Raw genomic sequence first — 20,755 nt, forward strand, 5'->3', positions numbered from 1 at the left:
CCGTGACAGGAGGAGTGGAGGCTGTGCATGAGCTGGCAGCATGGCTTCCCACTCACCGAGGCCGACATTGCCACCGCTGTTATGTCTCCTACATGCCAGCGACAGAGACCAACCCTGAGTGCTGCATTTAGCACCGTGCCTAATGAAATTGTGCTGGTTAGTTGTTTGTTTGTTTGTTTGTGAACTTGACACAAGCTAAAAGTCATCTAGAAGAAGGGAACCTTGATTGAGACTATGCCTCCAATCAGATTGGCCACGAGGCAAGTTTGTGGGTCATTTTCTTGATTAATGATTGACGGGGAAGGGGCCAACCTACTGTGTGCAGTGCCATTCTTGGACAGGTAGCCTGGGTTGTATGTAAAAAAGCAAGCTGTGCTAGATGTGGTGGCACACACCTTAATGCCAGTAAAGGCAGGAAGATCTCTGTGAGTTCTAGGCCAGCCTGGTCTTCACAGAGAGTTCTAGGATAGCCAGGAATAGTTAAAGTGACCCTGTCTTACAAAAAAAAGAAAGGCCAACTAGGGCAACAGTGTTTCATGGGATCCTATGCTGGTGATAGAACACTCTAATCATTAGAGAGTTTTGAGACCTATGTGGAACATAGGTCACCCTCAGAATGACTGTCTCTTTCTGTGATAATTAACAGGGTGGCTGGTTGGCTTTCTGAAGGCCTGGTGCTAAATGCGCCACTTAATGTTGGTCTCTGTCGCTGGCATGTAGGACATGTAGCTGCGGTGGTGGCAAGGCCAGCCTTGGTGAGTGGGAAGCCATGCTGCCGGCCCATGGACAGCCTCCGTCTCTTCTGTCATGGTCGCTGTGTTTATATGTCCTTTAGCCCGCAGTGGAGCAGCCAGTGACAGAGGTGCTCTAGCTCACTCTAGCCACATCATCTTTGCAGCCTGGTTGCTGGCACTATCTTGTGGGCGTTAACAACGACCATGACCTTTGTGCTACATGCCTGCTCCCACATGCCCATCCAAGAACCTCTAACATACACTTTTGTCTTCATCTCCAAAATCTTTCAAGGGCGCTGATCAAGCCATTCAGCACCACAACATAAGTCCTTATTTGTTCTAAACCAAAGCCACTTCTTCCCCCGACACAAATTGGATGACAGGTCCTCTCTGCCTGAAGGTCTGTCTGCACGTCAATGGGATCTGTGGCTAACCATCATCTTCCTATGTCACCCTTGAATGACAGCGTAGTACAGCAACAATCCATTTTCAATTTGCACTTGCTTACGAAGCCATCCCTGGACCAAACTCAGGTTCAAGGCAAGAACCAATTATCCAGAGATTTGCAAGGAGCCATTCATGTAAGCTAAGGAAGAGACCTGGAAGTGATTATGGATGATGACACAGTGGGCCATGCAGCTCTCTGTGTCCTTCAGCCTGGCCTGTGGTTGATCCTGGACTTGCTGCTGGGCCATATGACCTCATCACTCCACAGCCCTGATAGAGCCAGCTGATGGTGAGCTGTTCTGCCTGGTGGAGTACTTGCCCAATGGTTTCATGCTCTTCTCTATCATGCCCCAGGAGCATGCCAAGATTTTCTAGGAAGATATTTAGTTTCACAACTGCCATGGTCTTGCTTCAGAACACTGGAACTCTGCATTGTAATTCTCTCTTTGGAAACTGTCATAAATTCTACGTGACATCTTTTCTGAACACTGATGTCTCTACTACCGTACATACAAATCACCAGATCATGTGGCCCAGGCGTCAGAGATGTTTGCACTGTAGCCTGCATATGCAGCAGAACCCTTTACTGTTCCTGGTTCCATTTAATACTGGCAGGATTTCAAGTTATCTTGTACAAAATGATAGGCCCAGGTTTGGACTATGCTGTCCCTAGAAATCTAAGGGGTCTATGTGTTGGGCTTCCTTCCTCCCCCCGCCCCCCCCCCCCCCAGACAGGTTTCTCTGTGTAGCTTTGCTTTGTGCCTTTCCTGGAACTCACTCTGTAGCCCAGGCTGGCCTCAAACTCACAGAGATCCGCCTGGCTCTGCCTCCTGAGTGCGGAGATTAAAAGCATGCACCACCACCACCACCTGGCAGGCTTCCTTCTTAAGGACAGTAACTGCAGGAGCCAATCATGTATCTCCTACTTTAGAGGGAAGTCACCATGTGCTCTAGACCATTGGACCCATAAAAATGATACAGATATGGCAGATCTCTGATTCTTTTTAAAGATTTATTTTTACTTGATGTATACAGGTGTTTTGCCTACATGTATGTCTGTGTACCATGTGTATTCAGTGCCTGAGGAGGCCAGAAGAGGCATCAGATCCTAGGAACTGGAGTTTCAGACAGTTGTGAGCCACTATGGGTATTGGGAACGAAACCCAGGTCCTCTGCCAGAGCAGCAAGTGCTCTAACCACTGAGCCAGTTTCTCTAGCCCCAAATATGGATTTATTTTTAATTATGTGGATGCATGAGCATTCAGGTAACTGCAGTTGTAAGCCACCTGCCATGAGTGCCAGGAACTGCACTCAGGTCCTCTGTAAGAGCAGTGTATGTCCTTTACCGCTGAGCCATCCCTCCACCCCTGACTTCTAATTCTTCATGGAGATTTTTCTTCCACTCTCTGGAATGAACGTGTTCCAAAAGCCTCAAGATCACTAGTCTCTTCTTGCTCGGATGGTTCAGCGAGCATGATGTCATCAGTATCCAGCCGGTCCAAGTCTCTTGGGGATGTATCATGCCAAGAGCAAGAGCATTAACATAACTCTGGGCCCAGATTGTCGATGCAGAATGCTGTGTTCCCAGTGAATCAACTGTTCTGATGGAAGAGAGTGCACCTATCGGCCTAGGATGCTATACTTTCATACCTGAGGATATCTGTGTTTGCTCTAGCAAAGGTACCACACCAGGCACAGCAGCCATTGTGGGGCTGCTTCTTGCTTGACTGTGGCACTCTTGTCGTTCTCCAGGTCTGACTTTCACAGGCTTCAGATTGATGATTAAACGGAGATGTGATGAGGACCACCAGCCTGCATCCCTGAGGTCTTTCTCAATTACTTTTATAATTACATGTTATGAATTGCTGTCTTTCCCAGGAGTGCATTTCAGCTTTTGATTGGATACCTTGGCACCTGGGGGAAGAGTGGTACAGAACTTCAGACGCTTCCACTTGGCCTTGACACCATCATAACTAAGAAACCAAGGCATGCAATTTGTGTGGTGTGTGTGTGTGTGTGTGTGTGTGTGTGTGTGTGTGTGTGCGCGCGTGTGCATGCATCATGGGGCATGTGTGGAGGTTAGAAGATAACTTATGGGAGTTGGTTCTCTCCTTTCACTTTCCACCACGTGAGTCCTGGAATGGAACTCAGGTTAGCCATCTTGGTGGCAAATGCCTTTACTTACGGAGCTATCTTGCTGGCCCTATATCCATGTTAATTATATGTTTAACATAGGAAAAATGATTATCTGGCAAGCCCAGAGATAGAGTGGGTAGCTGTGGGCCAGACCTGGGCCAAGCTACAGTTACTAACTGTATGCCTTTGAAAGGGGACTCATGATGACATTTTAGTCCTGGGGTTTCAACAAAGATTCCCACATCCAAGAGTCCCGGGGAAAATATTCTTTTGTATTTATTTTTCTAACATCTGATTAATAAATAAATGACCATAATTCCCTTTAGGGAAGACCTGAAAACTGTCCCCTACCATCACCATGGTGTCAGTGGGTACTTCCTGATGGGAATCAGATCTCTCAATCCATAGACTCTGAATCTGAAAACCAGTTTATATTAGGAAACTGGGCAGAGCTTAACTTTGGAAGACAGCTTAATTTTTCACTGGCATGTCTGTCCTTGGCTTCCTGGTCATCCATTCTGGATTTCATTTTCTTATACTGACTGAGCAGAACCTCTTTGCCCAATTATTCTGTCTGTGTTTTGTTAACTACATGCTACTCTCTGAGGGTCAGGGTCCCCTGGCTGCCACTTCAGCCTTGCTGCTCATTATGATAATTGCATCCACCTGGCTTCTGAGAGCATAGTGTCACATCTGTTCCTCATTGTTTCGGGGTCCTATCACTCCGTTGTTATCTGTGAACCTTGCTCAGTGGTGGCCTCTCCACTCACAGCTCTGGCTATAGATTCTAGTTGATGCTGGTACCTTCTCCCTCCCACCTCCAGCAGCATCTCATATTGCCTGGGTATCCTCTGGATCCGCCATGGAATAGCATCACCTGACAGGTTTTCTGCTGCGTGTACTGTGTAGACGCTAACGACCCGATTCTCTACCTTTCGGTCTCCTCTCTCACTGCTGTGGGAATTCTGACATTTCTACCTCTGCTATGGACCACTCGTTTCTTCAGGCTTCTAAGAACCTTCTTAGAAAGTTCTGTTGCCGTCCTGAGATGGGTCCCAAATGGACATCTCTTTCTTCCCTTTCCCGTTTTTCCCCTGGGTCCTGTTGATCCCAGACCTTCAGACTATTGTCCTAACATGTGCTTTCCCAACAGCTACTGATGCATGGTGTTAGGCTCTGCAGCTCCTCTGTAAAAGCCCTTTCCTTCCTTGTCAGGCCCAGGCTTGCCTCTGGTTCGGGTATGTTGTTATGTTACCCTGGTTATTGGTCTCATGGTTAGGAAGGCACGTGGTCATGCGGTGGAGTTGTCTTTAAGCAAAGAGAGTGCTGGTCCTTGTTAGAGAGAGGTAGCTTCCACGGGCTCAAAGTAATCTGGGGATACGGGATCTCTAGGTAAATCCACTGAGACACTCACGTATCAGACAGAGGCTGTGAGGTCCATGCTCAGATGCCAGGAAACGGGGAGGATCATGGGAGCTGAGAAGGTTGAAGAGACTGGAGAAGCTGCAAGCAGTTAACACATCCTTATCCACCAAACGAACTGTGAGGCAGGCAGTCACGTGTAGGCACTCAGGCTGACCCTGACACAGGAGGCTGTACACAGGCAGACACACACACACAGGCCAGCACACAGGCTGCAAAGACAGAGGCCCACAGGCCCACAGAAAAGCACATGCAGGCAGGCTGGCAAAGATAGAGGCAGAAGACTCAGGGCCTCCAACCTCAAGGTCGTTCATACAGAATCACACAAAAGTGTCATTCTGCCAAAAAAAATAAATAACATGTTAAATCACTGTTTATTTTGGGGTTCCCCAGACATCCAGGGTCAACCATTTTGTGCCAAGTCATTGTCCACTGTCCCACGTCCAGTGTCAGCTACATTTTAGCTGACTCACACCGAACACCTATATCAGCACCATGTTGCCTAAACACAAACTGGCCTTTACAGCCTTCCCTCTCCAACAGAGGCCCATTGTTTCTCCACCAGGTCCCTGGCCTTGGCATAGATCCATCTACTTTATTATTATTTTTTTAATCCCTGTAAAGTTAGAAAATAACTGTATCGTGTTCTGGGGAGTTGGCCTGCATTCTCTCAGAACTTTCAAAATTGCTTCTTGGTACCAGTGACCTTGGTGACCTTGAGCACACGCAAGTGCGCTGTCTTTCTCTGGGGCCATGGTGACGTTGCTGAGGTGCACATCCCTAAAAAGGGAACAGGTGCGCAGACACATTCTTGTAGTATGTCTCAAAGTGACTGTACTTATGGATGTGCCAGAGATGGTGCCCATGGATGACAGTGGTCCTGTGCGTCTTTATCTTAACCACCACGCCAGAGAGGAGCCACCCTCAGACGGAGTCGGTGAAAGGTGCTTCTTGTCCATGTAGGTGTCCTTGATGGCTGCTGTGGAGTTCTCTTTCACCCAACAGAACCTGCTTCCTGTTTCGAGAGGTCGTGGGCACTTTTGGTAAGCATGCTCTGAATTTCCACCGTCCTTCCTGGCATTGTGCAGGAAAAAGACATGTAGTTGAAAGTGCAACCTCTGCTGCTCTGATGATTATGTCCCTAAGTCCGTCCTTAGCCCCAGCACCCTTTTCCTTCCAGGTGCAAGAAATGAGTCTCTTTATTGTAGCATGAACCCTAATTGGTCTATAAAAATAAAAACCCAGAGCCAGATTATCGGGGTAAATGCTGAAAGATCAGAGAGACAAAAGAGCAAGTCACAGCCACCTCTTCCCTCACCAACTCCTCAGCCTGACAGGGGGGTGAGCTCCTATCTCAGCCCTCCCCCCCATTGCTTCCTATCTCCATCCAGCCATATCGCTTTCCTGTTTCCACCTCCCAAGTGCTGGGATTAAAGGTGTGTGCCTCCACTGCCTGGTCTCTATGGTTAACTAGTGGCTAGCTCTGCCCTCTGATCTCCAGGCAAGCTGTATTTGTTAGAGCATAAAGAAAATATCACCACACTTTATGTGCTCCCAAGGAGGTCTTTTGAACACCAAGTTCTTAATTGCTGATTATTCTTTTTCAATACTTCGCTACTCTTCAAAATGTCAATTATCCCCAGCAAAAGTTGCCTCCCCAGTTCTCAAACACCTGCTATCACATCTTCTAGTACATTCCCTTCCACCAGAACACTTTTCCAGTTCACCATCAATCGGAGTTCAAGGATTTCACTGCTACCTTGCGTTAGCTCCGCCTCCTGCCGATGCTCATCCTCCCTGCTAGCTAGCTGGGCAGTGGATGATCTAAATCCAAGTTCCATCTTATCATCAGCTTTCTTGGAGCCTGCTGGTACCCAGCATCTTGAGTTGTGTTTCCAGAGAAGCCAATACTGATCTAAGTGCAGAAGTCTGCCAGGGCATGCTCTCAGGGTCAACACCAGTGAACAGGGAAGGAAGGAGGCAAGACTACAGAGAAGTTGGTTAGATCACAGTGCCATTTCAGTGAGGCCTCAGCCACTTGGGCAGAAATCTCTTGAGTAGGGGTGACTATTTAGAGCAGTCTCAAGTTGTGGGTAGCACTGAGCCTTTGAGGCCCCATAGTGACCCATGGTTGAGTGTGGCTTCTCCCAGGAGCTGAAATGGTCTTATGTGAGATGATGTTCTTCATCTAAAGCAGCGGTTCTCAACTTGTGGGTCACAACCCCTTGGGGGTCAAACCACCCTTCACAGGGGTCACCCAAGACGATTAGAAAACTTATTTACATTATGATTCATAGCAGTAGCAAAATTGCAGTTATGAAGTAGCAATGAAAATAATTTTATGATTGAGGGTCACCACAACATGAGGAACTGTATGTATTATAGGGTCATACTTATTGTTCAGTATCATTTTCCTCTGTTAAAATGTAAAACCACGGGCTGGAGAGATAGGTTAGCAGTTAAAAGCACTTGCTGCTCTTGCAGACTACCCAGGTTCAATTCCTAGCACCCATAGAATGGCTCACAACCTTCTGTAATTCCAGTCCCAGGGAATCTGATGCCCATTTCTGGCCTCTATGAATACTACATGCATATGGCACACATGCACACATGCAATAAAATAAAATAAAAATAAAAGTCTTAAAAAATGTAAAATCAGCCAGGCGGTGGTGGTGCATGCCTTTAATCCCAGCACTCGGGAGGCAGAGCCAGGCAGATCTCTGTGAGTTTGAGGTCAGCCTGATCTACAGAGCAAGATCCAGGACAGGCACCAAAATTACACAGAGAACCCCTGTCTCGAAAAACAAACAAACAAACAAACAAAGTAAAATCAAAGGTAGAAAAATTCCTATTTTTTTCCTTAGGAATGCATTCTAAGTATCCAGAAAAGGTGGCTAAAAATAATCAATAATCAAATCAATAAATAATTAACTCTTTGGCTGCCTGTGCAAAGCAAACTGTTCTGATGACTGAGATATGGACACACAATAACTACTGTGTTATTTATCAACACAGTATGTTTACTCCTGGCCCAACAGACTTAGTTTCCTACAATACAACATTACAGTCACAAGTCCTCTAGGATAGGTTCAGGGAGAGCAAGGAACAGAAGCAAACTTCTGTGGAGTACATAGAGAAATCAGAGCCCTCATACATTGTTACTACAATGTACTGGACTGTCTTAGGTAGGGTTTCTATTCCTGTGAAGAGACAACATGACCACAGCAACTCTTATAAAGGAAAATATTTAATTGGGTGGCTAACAGTTTCAGAAGTTTAGTCCATTATCATTGTGTCGGGACATGGTGGCATGCAGGCAGACATAGTGCTAGAGAAGGAACTGAGTTCTGCAACTTTATCCACAGGCAACAGGAAGTGAACTGTTCTCCACACTGGGCATAGCTTGAGCATAGGAAACCTCAAAGCCCACCCCCACAGTGACCCAGTTCGTCCAACAAGGCCACACCGACTCCAATAAGGCCACACCTCCTAATAGTCTCACTCCCTTTGAGGGCCATTTTCTTTCAAACCATAGCATGGAGAGATGGCTAAGAGGTTAGCACTGGCTGCTCTTGTAGATGACCAGGGTTGAGTTCCCAACACCTACAGCTCACAAACATCCTTAATTCCAGGTTCAGGGATCCAACGCCCTCTTCTGGCTCTGCCAGCACAAAGCACACCCATGGAATATTAACATACTTGCACACAAAACACTCATGCATGTAAAATAAAAATAAATTAGTTTTAAAAAAGAAAAGAGTTTGTCAGTTCTTTAGAAAACTAAACCAAGAGTTACCAGTCACAGCACAGAATGAACAAGCCTTAAAAATATACTTACGGGCGGTGGTGGTGCATGCCTTTAATCCCAGCACTCAGGAGGCAGAGGCAGGCGCATCTCTGTGAGTTCAAGGCCAGCCTGGTCTACAAAGTGAGTTCCAGGAAAGGTGCAAAGCTACACAGAGAAACCCTGTCTCGAAAAAACCAAAAAATATATATACTTAGTGGGGCAGGTGTGGCATACACCCAGCACTCAGGAGGCAGAGGCAGGCAGATCTCTGAACTCAAGGCCAGCCTGGTCTACAGAGCGAGTTCCAGGATAGCCAGGACTACACAGTGAAACCTCATCTTGAAAGAAGCTGGATGTGAAGGTCACATAGTACATAATTCCATTTATGTGAATATGCCAAACAGATAAATATATGAACACAATATTTAAGTATGTAGGGGGTCTAGAGTATAATTCAGTGATGGAGTGCCCTGGATTTGGTCTTCAGTTCCCCCCATCCACACACCGAAAAAGAAAAAAGGGAGAAGAAGGGTGGAAGGGAGGGAAGTGACTCTTTGTGGGCAGGGGTTCCTTTGCAGTAATGGAAATGTTCTAAGACGTTAGAATCATTTTCATAAATCTTCTGTGATATACTAAAAGCCACACTGACCTGTACTCTTTAAAACCAGAAGCGCTTGCTGCTGGGCAAGCTTGAGGACTGTAGATCGGATTCCTAGACCTACATAACTCTTGGGCAGAAGTGAACCTGTGATCCCAGGAGGTGAGAGCGATCCTTGGAGCAAGCTAGCTGGATGGACAGAGTAGCACACATCTGTAATCCCAGTGCTTGCAGGGGTGAGGGGTAGGGGGTGAGGGTGAGGGTGGGGTGAGGTAGTAGAAGAATCAGGAGTTCAAGGCCAGTCTCAACTACATAGCAGTACTAGGCCATCGTGGGTTACAAGAGACTCCATCTCACAGAAACAATCACTACCACCAAGTGCTTTGCAAGACAGACAGGCTGACTCCCAAGGTGCTCTGCTGTAACTCTGAGTCAGTAGGTCAGGGTGGGCCTGGGAGTCTTGGGCTTCTCCGGTGACTCTGGTGATGAGCCAGGTTTGGGAACCTTTGCTCCAATTCAGCATCCCACCCAGGGTTGTAGCCTCCGGGCCAAAAGGTTGAGTCAGCTTTTCCAAGAAGCATTCCCAGACTCACCTCATACCTCACTGAGGAAGGTGCTCCACCCAAGTGTCTCCACTTCATCCCCTCCTCTGCCCATGCTCCAGTCAGGAATCGTCATCTCCTAGTCACACCCCTCCCCACCAACACAGCTGAGACGTTGAAAGCTCTTCAAAGAGTAATGTTTTGACACCAATGTCCTTTCCATACTGAGGACCCTACATGTCTAATGACTGAATAATGAATGCCATCAGAATTATAATGCACCCATTAGCAAGGTGGCATGATTCTGCCTGTACAGCATTTGGTACAAAGACTTTGGCATAAACAATATTTATTTGGATTTTAATTAAACACTATGCTCTGTGGTTTAGGTGTTTTGCCTGCACATATGTCTGTGCCCCACACATGTGCTCGGTGTCCAAGGAGGCCAGAAGAGAGTGTCGGATCTTCTGGAACTGGACTTATCAACAGTTGTGAGCCACCATGTGGGTGCTGGGAACTGAGCCCAAATCCTCTGGAAGAGCAGCCAGTGCTCTTAACCACCGAGCCATCTCGCCAGCACCTTACTTCTATTTTAAATTTGTTATCACCATCATCATCATCATCATCATCATCACTGATTTTTTTCAAAGAAGTCTTGAACTCCTGGGTTCACAATCTTCCCGCCTTAGTCTCACAAGCTGGGACTTCAGGTGCACCCCCACACTGCACCAGGCTCATCTGGCTGGCCTTGAAAGGAATTACAATTTGATAGATGTGTGAGCTCTGAAGATCGGTCCACCCTTTGGAAAGGCTGGTCAGACTGTTCTCACAAAAGCATCTTTTAGGAAGATGCATCGTTTCCTGCAAAGTTTCCATGCATTCTCTGGAATAGGCACAAGCTTTGAAGCTCTGTTATATGTAAGCATGAAAGAAAAGTGATGTATAGGCCAACTGTCCCTAAACTCTGAGTTCATCCAAATCAAGCAAGGGAAAGGGACTGCAACTCATCTTACTTTTACACTGCCTGCGTTCTTGCTTCCATACTCCCCATGAGCGGCCAGTGCTAGCAGCCTAGGACATGCCCATTTATGATACCGTATCTGACCTTGCACCTTTGTTACATGCCCAGTGAGTCTTCAGGGTGCATGACAGCAATATCCCTGGAAGTCACTCCCATGCTGGGATAGCCAACAATAGCTTCTCTGCATACTTAAGTGTCCCTGTACCACATGTATGTGTCCCTCACATCCTGCAACTTTCTCTCAGCCGGATCCCCAAAGCCCCCAAGGCTGTTCTGTGTCACTTGGCATAAAGGGAAAGTGATGAAGGGGATTTAGGGGTGGCAAAGAGCTCTTAGCTAGTAAAAATATTTTACTTTAAATTTTACAAACAAACAAACAAACAAACAAAAACAAAACAAAACAAAACCTTCAACCATGAAAGCATACGATAAGCTCCTCCGTGGAAAGGGCTGAGCAAGTCCCTTCCGCAATAAATGGAGACAGGCAGGTCTGTCTCCATCACCCATCTACTGAGCACCCGTTACATGCTGGGCTCCAGGGATACAGCCCTTAACTAAAACCAGCGATCTCATGAGAGTCAATGCTGAAACTGTCACTCTCCTTGTGGAGAGCAAGGGCAATGAACGGGTGCTTCCTGTGTTGACTCTCAGTGGGTAGTTCTGAAATGAATAAATGAATGAATGATAGGGCAAATGAAACATGCCAGAACTGAAAACTGTTTTGCCACAGAGACTTGGTATGTCAAAAAAGAAAATACAAATTACAAAATTCCTACAAAAGCCTATGGGGAAAAGAAAAACAAAAACAGCAAGATTGGTCATCTCATGGGCAGGGCACCACACTCCACCAGCACACAGGAGGGCCGTTGTTCTGATGAATGTTACCATTGGCAGGGAACCTGTAATCTCCCTTGCTGTGGAATAAAGCTTTTGTACACTGGTTTAATAAAATGCTGATTGGCCAGTAGCCAGGCAGGAAGTATAGGCAAGATAAGCAGATAAGGAGAATTCTAGAAAGAGGGATGCTGAGTCAGGAGACACCAGCCCACCGCCCAGGGAGCAGCATAGGTATGTAATGACACATAGGTAAAGCCACAGAACATGTGGCGACATATAGATTAACAGAAATGGGCTGAGTTTAAGTGTAAGAGCTAGTCAGTAGTAAGCCTGAGCTAATGGCTGAACAGTTTTAATGAATAAAAGCCTCTGGGTGTTTACCTGGGTCTGAGCAGCTGCAGACCGGGAGGGACACAGGAAAACCAGCTACACACCCTCCCTTCTGGAACTCCTTGAGCAATGGAGGAATGCAGGAAGAGCTTCTCCCCTGCAGGCCAAGCTCAGGTGTGAAAGGCAAACCCAGGGAGAGACTAGTGAGTACCGGTTCTAGCCCCTCAGGGCCTCCAGCTTCTCTGGCCACTCCAGCTGTTGGAACCACCAGATGCCTGGCTCTATCAGGTGCTCAGCCATCATTCCACTCCCCCTGGTGAGAATGACATCTGAGCCTCCCTCCAGCTGGCCTCTCCATTGCCACAGCTCTCTCCTACTTCACAGAGACAGAGGCCTCAGGTCACACTCTGTCACCAAACCTGCAGACTCACCTGCATCTGCCCCCTCCATTCCCATCACCGTGGAACCAAATCACAGTCGTTCCCTTACCTGCTCTGTGACACTTACTTTGACACCTGTGACAATTGAGGAGTCATCAGTTAAAAACTGTCCCCCAGTGGGGCTGGGAAGATGGCTCAGTCAGTAAAGTGCTCGGCGAGGAAGACTGAGGACCTGAGTTCAGATCCTCAACATTCATGTAAAAAGCCAGGCCTGGTGGCCTAGGATCCCAGCACTGGGGAGCAGAGATGGGATCGTGGGGCTTCCTGGCCGGCCAGTCTAGCCTAACTGACAAGCTCCAGGTTTAGTGAGAGACCTTGGTTGCTTGAGTGAGTTCTCTAAAGTGTATGTGTATGAGAGAGAGGTGGGAGGAGGGGGAAAGGAGGGAGGGAGAGTGGAGAGAGAGAGAGAGAGAGATAGACCTTGTTTAAAACTGTGCATATCAACAGTACCTACTTTATGGGTAGGCATGAAATGAGATAGAACCAAAGGCAAACCTCTGTGGTAGGCTCACTTGCCTAGCATGCACCAGGCAGGGAGTTCCCCCCAATAAGGAGCATAGGATAATAGCTGAACGGTCCGGCTACTGTTACTTCCTCCAAGGCTGGATGTGGTGCTTCCTCCCAGCCAGCCTCTGCAGCTCTGCAGCTCCACTCACCCGCCCTGAGCCTGTGTTTCTCACCTTCATTCTACAGCTCCTGACCCTTCTCTCCTAACCAGATACAACAAACTTTCTTTTCTTTATTTTAAAAAACATCACAATTAAGAACATTTTTTACCCACCCCGCACACCTATCATTCCTTCTTCCTGACTCTTTTTTTTTTTCAGATAGGTCTGGAACTCACTAAGCAGTCTAAGCTGGTTTGAGAAACTCAAGGCTTTCTTCCTGCCACTGCCTCTTGGGTGTGAGGATGACAGACACATTCTTATTTATTCACTTATTTTGGGATAGTGTCTTGGGTAGCCCAGGCTGGCCTCAGACCCCTTATGCAGCAGAAGTAGTTTTGTATTCCTGGTCTTCCTCCCTCCACTTCTCAAGTACTGGAACAGATTTGTGCATCACCCCTGCCTGCCTCTCTATTTTGTTTTAGTTTATTTTAGACAAGATCTCATAAGATCGTGTCCCAGGATGGCTTCAAACTCAGAGTCACTGAAGATGACCTTGAACTTCTGACCTGTTTCTACCTCCTCAGTGCTGGCATTATCGGGGTGCTGGGGACTGAACAGGACAAGCACTCTACCAGTTGAGCTACATCTCCAGCCCCTAGGCATACTCCCAGCGTAGTATGGTATGTGGTGTGTGTGTGTGTGTGTGTGTGTGTGTGTGTGTGTGTGTGTGTGTGTGTCCCATCCACCCACTGCAGCTGGTCGTACCAAGTACACTGTCCCCAGGTTTCGTCCAGCGGTGATCTGGATCCTTTCCTCTTGACCTCCCTGCAAGGCCACGGCTTTTCTCCCCTTCAGCGCTTTTGTTTTTACCTCCCGCCTTCCCATCCTCCTAGATTCCGGTGTGAGTTCCTCCTGAATCCTCTTCCTTTTTGGTCTCCTCCCATTCCTACGAGACTGTTCTGCCTCCTGGTCTAGCCTGGTCTAGCTCCTGTCTGGTCTTCCTTGTCTTGCCTTTTCACCCATTCTCCCAAACACTGGGCATCTCCATCGGCACCCAGTGCTGATCAGTGTCTCAGAGCCTCCCACCCTGCAGCTCCTCTGGGCTCCAGATCCATGAATCTTGTTCCTGGTCTTCTCCATTTACATCCCCCAAGGGCCTCTGGTCCACACACTCAAGAGCAAGCTTGTCCTCTTCCTCCAGAAACTGGTTCTCCCTCTCCTTTGAGTGACTTCCTCATTCCCTCCTCAGTTGCCCAAGGGGAAACTTCCCATCCACACACACCTCATCTGGCCGTCACTGAGCCTCCCTGCCGGCCAGCTAGCCCATTCTGCCTCTCTAATTGTCTGCTTCTTTCAATCCGCACTGACTCTACTCTCTCCTCACAGGCCTCCCAGCAGCCCAGTGCCTTCCCTCTGCCGGCTACACCTGAGTCTGGTACTGAGGCTGCTCCTCCCTTCAGCCTCAGCCTTTTCTCACCTCCACTACTTGCCCTCACTTAGCCACACTGCTTTCTCTGCCTGGGATAACCTGTGCTCCAATCATTTCCCACAACGCACACTCCGTAATCACCATTTTCCTAACATTGCTGGAGCTAAGTTCTCATTGCCTGTGCTGGCCTTCTCCTCCAGTCTACACGCTCAGGAGGGGCCGCAGGCTCTTGGTCAGCAGGCTCCTGGTCACCGCTGTAGCCTGAAGGCTTTAGTATGTGGAACTTACTGGGTCTGTAACTGCTGGACAGATTCTGGCACACTGGCTCTGCTGAGCATCACCGTGGCATCTCGGCATCTTCCCCAAAGCTCTTCCACTGTTAACAAAGCCTTGACGGTGAGGGGACTGAGAGGAGAGGCAGGAGTTTGGAGAAGAGCCTGGTAGCAAGTCTACCCGCTCCCTCCCCACCTGCTTTCGGTATCTTTGAATCACTTCTTACCATCACTTCCTTCCTTTACCGGTTAGAAAAGGACGTTTTGGAACGCTTCCCCTTAAGTTCATGCTTTGGGCACTGGTTTAAGTTTTACAGTGAAGTAACGAAGCCATGCTGTGGGGAGGGGAGCTCCTAAACCTCTCCCTCTGTAAGACCTTGTGAGTGGATGGGGGGGGGGTCCTGATGACAGAGTTTTCCCTCTGTGCTCTCTCCCTCTTCCTCCCCCTCTTCTTCCTCTCTCCTCCCCCCTCTTCCTCCCCCTCTTCCTTCTCTTCCTCCTCCTCTTCCTCCTCTTCTTCCTCTCTCCTCCTCCTCTCTCCTCCTCTTCTTCCTCCCCCTCTTCCTTCTCTCTCCTCCCTCCTCTCCCTCCTCCTCTTGTCCTCTCCCTCTTCTCATCTACTTCTTCCTCCCTCCTTCCCTTCCTCCCTCCCTCTATCCATCTCTTCCTTCTTCTGTCTCTTTATCCTTTTCTCTCCCACTTCTTTTGCGCCAAGAAGGCCCCTGACAGATGCCATTACCTTGCTAGTGTATTTCGCAGCCTCCAAAGCCATGAGGAATAAATGTCGTCCCTTTACAAAGGCCCAGTCTGGGTATATTCTGTTGCAGCAATACCACATGGAGCAAGACTGGAGGGCTGTCACCTTCTAGCCAAGGTTGGTCTACCATGAGTCCCTTGATCTTCCTAACAGTCCCTCCTCCTCATCTACAATGCTTCCTCTCTGTAGCCTCATTCCTTGTTGTGGGCACACAAGCTCAGACGCCTCTACTACGTTTTCTCCTCTGTTTTTTTTTGTTTTTTTCCTTCTTCTTTGTTTACAGTGGGTTGGCGCAAGTCGTGGGTATACTAGGCAAGCACTCTACCATGAGTTACACCTTTAGCCCTTCTTCACTTTTTAGTGTGTTTTCGGTGCTAGGAATTGAAACCAGGACCTCACCCACATGTGCCCCACCACTGAGACACACCCCCCCGCCCTCTTCTATCTCACACTCATCTTCACACCACCACTTTATTTTTATTTTACATGTATGAAGGTTTTGGCTGCGTGTAAATCACACATGTACCTGGTGCCCTCAGAGGCCAGAAGAGGACATCAGCTCCTTTAGAACTGGAGTTACAGGTGGTTGTGAACCATCATGTGGATGCTGGGAACTGAACTCTGGTCCTCTGGAAGAGCAACAAGTGTTCTTAATCTCTGAGCCATCTTTCTAGCCCTTCCCACCCCGTCTTTATGGCCCCTGTACCTGCCCTTCTTTTACTGACAAACCCTTAACACGGATTCTCCAGTATACTTCGGACTACACTGTTCATTGTTTTACTCTCTCCCCTTTCTCTCCTTGTCCCTACTCCATCCCATGCTCTTGGAAATGCTCCCTTTAAGGTCACGAGTGACCTAGCCCAGTTGTCGGTCCAAGCTTGGCTCCTCCTGCGCCCCTGAACTTTACCGATGCTCCAGAGTCATCATCCCCATCACTGACAGGGTTTATTACAGACCTGTCCGGTGTGCCACCTGTGCTGGGGGAAGCAGTCACCAAGAATTTGCCCCGCAAGGCAGAGGCATGGCTAAGATAAACATACACCAAATAATGCTGACTGATGAAGGTAAAATATAAATACTAAGTTATGTGCCATAGACAGGACTTCCTATCAGAGATCAGGAGGACAGCAAGGCTGAGCAGTCAGAGAAATCTTTTATTCTTTTCTCATTTATCTTACTTTTGAAATGCTGGAGATCAAGCCCAGGGCATGGTGAATTTTCCACTGTGCTTCCAGTCTCTATGGAATCCTTGGATTGAAGATATTCCTAAATTAATTGCTCTATGATGAGTGGGGCTTGCAGGGTTAGGGATGGGATTAGGAAGCACTTGTCAGACCAGACCCAGACCAAGAAAATGGTTCTACCCTACAAACTGCATCTTGATGCTTTCTTCAAGGTGTAAATGAGTTGGGGGCGGGGATGCAGTTCTAATTTGAAGTTGGATTTGCCCGGTACACAAAAAGCTTCAACTCGTGGGAGAAGCTTAAGCATTTTACCAGAGCCAGAAAAGAATATATTTAAAAAAAAATAAAAAGGTGCATCCTCTGTGACTGTCCAACTTGTGAGTTTTTCCCACTGAAGAACTGGCCATGAGCAAACCAGCTCTGTTATGCAAATATTTTCCTTACCAAGAGGTCAGAGCCAGGCCTCAGCCTGCCTCAGGCACACAGCCTTCTGTCCTCCATGGGCTGTGTGCTCCCAGAGCAGACTTGATGTCCGTCTCCTGTTATTATACTAGTTTTTAATTTTTGTTTTTATTATTGATTAATTTAGATGTTGGGGATTAAGTACCGAGAAGCATGAAATCTGCCACTGAGATGCACCACTGGCCCCATTTATAAACATTACATTTTATTCTTATCGTGTACATGTGTATGTGGGAGGTGGGGGCACCAGTGTGCCACAGCATGACTCTGGAGGTCAGAGGACAACTTGTAAGAGTCAGTTCTCTCCTTCTACCATGGTTATCAGGCCTGGTGGCAAGCCCCTTGACCTACTAAGCCATCTCACAGGCCTCCTTCTTCTTGTTCTTCTTCTTCTTCTTGTTCTTCTTCTTCTTGTTCTTGTTCATGTTCTCGTTCTCCTCCTCCTTCTCCTTCTCCTCTTCCTCCTTCTCCTTCTCCTCTTCCTCCTCCTCCTTCTCCTTCTCCTCTTCCTCCTCCTCCTTCTTCTCCTTCTTCTTCCTCTTCTCTCCTCCCCTCTTTCTCCTTCCCATCTCCCTTCTTCTTTTCTTACATTATTTTGTGTAAACTTGTTCTCCCAAGCATGCTGTGAGTAGCAACAATAATAGATACTTACCGAATGCTTACTGGAGCCAGACTGTGCTTAACAAGGCAGAAGATGAGGGCCAGGAAGAGAAGGAGGAGGACAGGAAGTGTGCATTAGTAAAATGATGGTTTGTGGTGTGTTATCCACAGCATGATGATTTGCAAGATATAATCCACAGCAACACTTCTCTCGCTGCAACGGAGGACTAACTTTATTTTCGGTGTTAAAGACTTCCAAATCATTACATACCAACATTTCAGTGATTGCTATAAAACCTTCCAATACTCCCAACTCCTGACCTCATCTTGCTGCAGATTAAAAATGAATTGTTGCAGACCAGCACAGCTTGAGGGCTGTGTTTTGAGAAGCACCAACACAAATCAGCAAAAGCCTTCACACCTGTAAATTCTCATTTATTTAATAAGTACGTGTTAAGTGGTTACTATACAGCAGATGCCCAGCTTGGGGCTACAGTTCAGGAAGTAAACAAGAACATTTGGACCTTCACAAACACTCTAGCAGGCGAAACAGACTTGAGCAATACATTGCAGTTTTTAGGTAAATGCTAAGAAAAAGGTAAAAATACTGAGAGTTTGCACTAGTTGGAAATGTCAGAAAAAGCTTTAAGAAAGTTTTTATCTTAGGGCTGAAGAATGAACAGGGAATACAAGAGCCAGAATAGGGAATGAGGTTTCTGAGGAACTAGGTCAAGGGCCCAGAGGCAGACAGACAGACAGCAGACTCCTAAGATAAAACGGACAGTGCACTGTGGCTAAGGGACATACCAAGGACTTTGCATGTTATTCTACAAACTGCTGTGGTTTGAACATCCCTTCCGCAACTCAAGAGGAAATGCCATTGCCACTGTGACAGCATTAAGATGTAGCTTGGGGCTGGAGAGATGGCTCAGTGGTTAAGAGCACTTGCTGTTCCTGCAGAGGACCTGGGTTTGTTTCCCAGCACTCATGTCGAATGGCTCACAACCACCCAAAACTCAGTTCCAGCCGGGCAGTGGTGATGCAAGCCTTTAATCCCAGCACTCAGGAGGCAGAGGCAGGTGGATCTCTGTGAGTTCGAGGCCAGCCTGGGCTACAGAGTGAGTTCCAGGAAAGGCACAAAGCTACACAAAGAAACGCTGTGTCGAAAAACAAAACAAAAACCAAAAACCAAAACAAAAAACAAAAAATCAGTTCCAAGACATCTGATACCTCTGATACCCTCTTTTTGTCTCCCCAGGCATCATACTCATGTGGACATACCCACATATAGATGCACATCCATACACATAACTTTTGTAGGATCATGGATCCTCAAGCAGTGATTAATGTGCTGGTGAGAAGACTCAACAGGCACTTGCCTCCATGTCTGAACCTGAGACTGGTCTCTGAGACTGACAGGACGGAAGGACAGAAACACTTCCACAACTTGTTCTCCAACTGCCACGGGCCTGATAAATGTGTGACTGCCCAGGACACTAATAAATGCTTAAAAGTAAGTTTTAAAGGGTGGTTAATGTCATTCTCTCGGAGTAGACTTTATTTATAACTTTGGCTCATACCTTTTCTTCTTTCTCTTTTTCTCCATCTCTCATGACTGCTCAACTGCCCTCTGCCTTGTTGAGTTAATGCAAAGGCCTCACTAAATGCCAACACCCTGTTCTTGGACATCCCTGCCTCAGAACTGTGAGTCAGAGGATAATTTAGCATTTATTCATCTATGGCCATCTACTATGCCATCAGACAACAGCCTGAGATGAAAGCTATGGAAAGTTCCTGAAGGGTTTAAGCAAATGAATGAAATGGCCATTTCCTTTTACTGTTCCACTAATCTAAACAAACAAATTTTATAATGACTTCAGTGGAGAATTAACGATTCATTACAAAATGCTCACAGCTGAACAAAACGGGGACCATTCTCTTGTAGCTGGGGTCATGATTCCGGTGCATCTAGAAATCCATCATGGCAGCAATCACCTCCCCTGGGAGGCCAGTATGTTTCTCCCTCTGTCTCTTTTCCTTGTCCCCACTGTCACCTGTATACTGAGGACCAGCTGCTGTGGAACGTCCCTAGCAGAACCACTTAACAAGGCTTTAATTGGGTCAAGCCAGCGATATTCCCGACCAAAACTCGATTTTCTTCATTGCCATTATCCTGCTTGTTTTTCTGGTGCTAGAGATGAAACCCAGGGACGTTCCTCCACTGGGCTCCCATCCCCAAAACTGACCTTTCAAGCCTTTTGAGAGTGACCATATGACACAGTTCTTCTGGCCAATGAGAAGACAGTAAGAATCTTTGGAGGTTTTAATAGAAACCTTTTCCTTTGCTTTCATCTCCCCGCAAAACCCCTGTCCTTTTTCTGTTTCCTTTTCCCCAGACTGGCCCAAACTCCTAGGCACCCACCTGTGACCTTCCTGCCCAACTTGCCCAAGTGGCTGGATTCTGTCATCCGCGGCCGTGCCCAGCTCCAGGGAAACCATTCATTGTCCATATGAAAGGAGACCGTGTAACCGGCACACCACACATCCCTTCTTCCCGTCTTAGTCATTTGTAAGCCCTGGGGGTACAGAAGGCAGCACACACAAGGACAATACCCACCTGGCAAGTGTGGTAGGGCAGGAGAACCCAGGTCTGGAGGATCGGGATTAGAACACCCACTTCTGATCTTAGGACGTGATAATAATAAGCCACTGCAAGTCTGATTGTCTGGATTCTCAACTTGAAAGTGATCGAGCTGTCCAATTGGAAAGGGACGGCCCACAAAACCCAGCTCAATGTGCACAGCGCAGCATTCTCCCGCTGTGGCTGTTCCTATCTTTGAGCATTTAGAGATTTCAAAGGAAAAAAGGGCTTTTCTTTGATTCTGACATCCCTTCGCCCTTCTCGCCAGGCGCTATGTTGGGATAAGTAAGCTCTGCCTCTGTCCTTTGTCTCCTGGAAGGGGAAGGGCAAGCCGTGAGGCTTCTGGTGGAAACTGCTGATACCCTACACCACAGCAGAATGTGCTGTTCTCATTTATTTTTTAATACAAACCCATTTTTGCATGTGGGCACTGGCAAAGGATTGATGGTTACGAAATATTGGACAACAGCGGTTATATGGGAGATGACACACGGCTAAGGAATCTTGT

The 20,755-nt window shown here is 47.4% G+C and overlaps 3 long non-coding RNA genes across 3 annotated transcripts; 1 reads left to right on the forward strand and 2 right to left on the reverse strand.

Annotated features, from left to right (window-relative positions):
- Positions 1–2,389: 2,389 nt before the first annotated feature.
- Positions 2,390–4,725, reverse strand: LOC131925519 (uncharacterized). Its single transcript, XR_009383277.1, has 2 exons — positions 4,250–4,725; positions 2,390–3,095 (listed from the first exon to the last, which is right to left on the reverse strand). It is a non-coding gene; the product is annotated as an uncharacterized LOC131925519 (long non-coding RNA).
- On the forward strand, positions 4,348–19,073 carry LOC131925517 (uncharacterized). Its single transcript, XR_009383275.1, has 3 exons — positions 4,348–4,555; positions 5,703–5,782; positions 18,865–19,073. It is a non-coding gene; the product is annotated as an uncharacterized LOC131925517 (long non-coding RNA).
- LOC131925518 (uncharacterized) lies at positions 5,095–14,837 on the reverse strand. Its single transcript, XR_009383276.1, has 2 exons — positions 14,620–14,837; positions 5,095–5,813 (listed from the first exon to the last, which is right to left on the reverse strand). It is a non-coding gene; the product is annotated as an uncharacterized LOC131925518 (long non-coding RNA).
- Positions 19,074–20,755: the final 1,682 nt, after the last annotated feature.

The sequence above is a fragment of the Peromyscus eremicus genome, chromosome 15 (assembly GCF_949786415.1).
Source record: "Peromyscus eremicus chromosome 15, PerEre_H2_v1, whole genome shotgun sequence".
NCBI lineage: Eukaryota > Metazoa > Chordata > Mammalia > Rodentia > Cricetidae > Peromyscus > Peromyscus eremicus.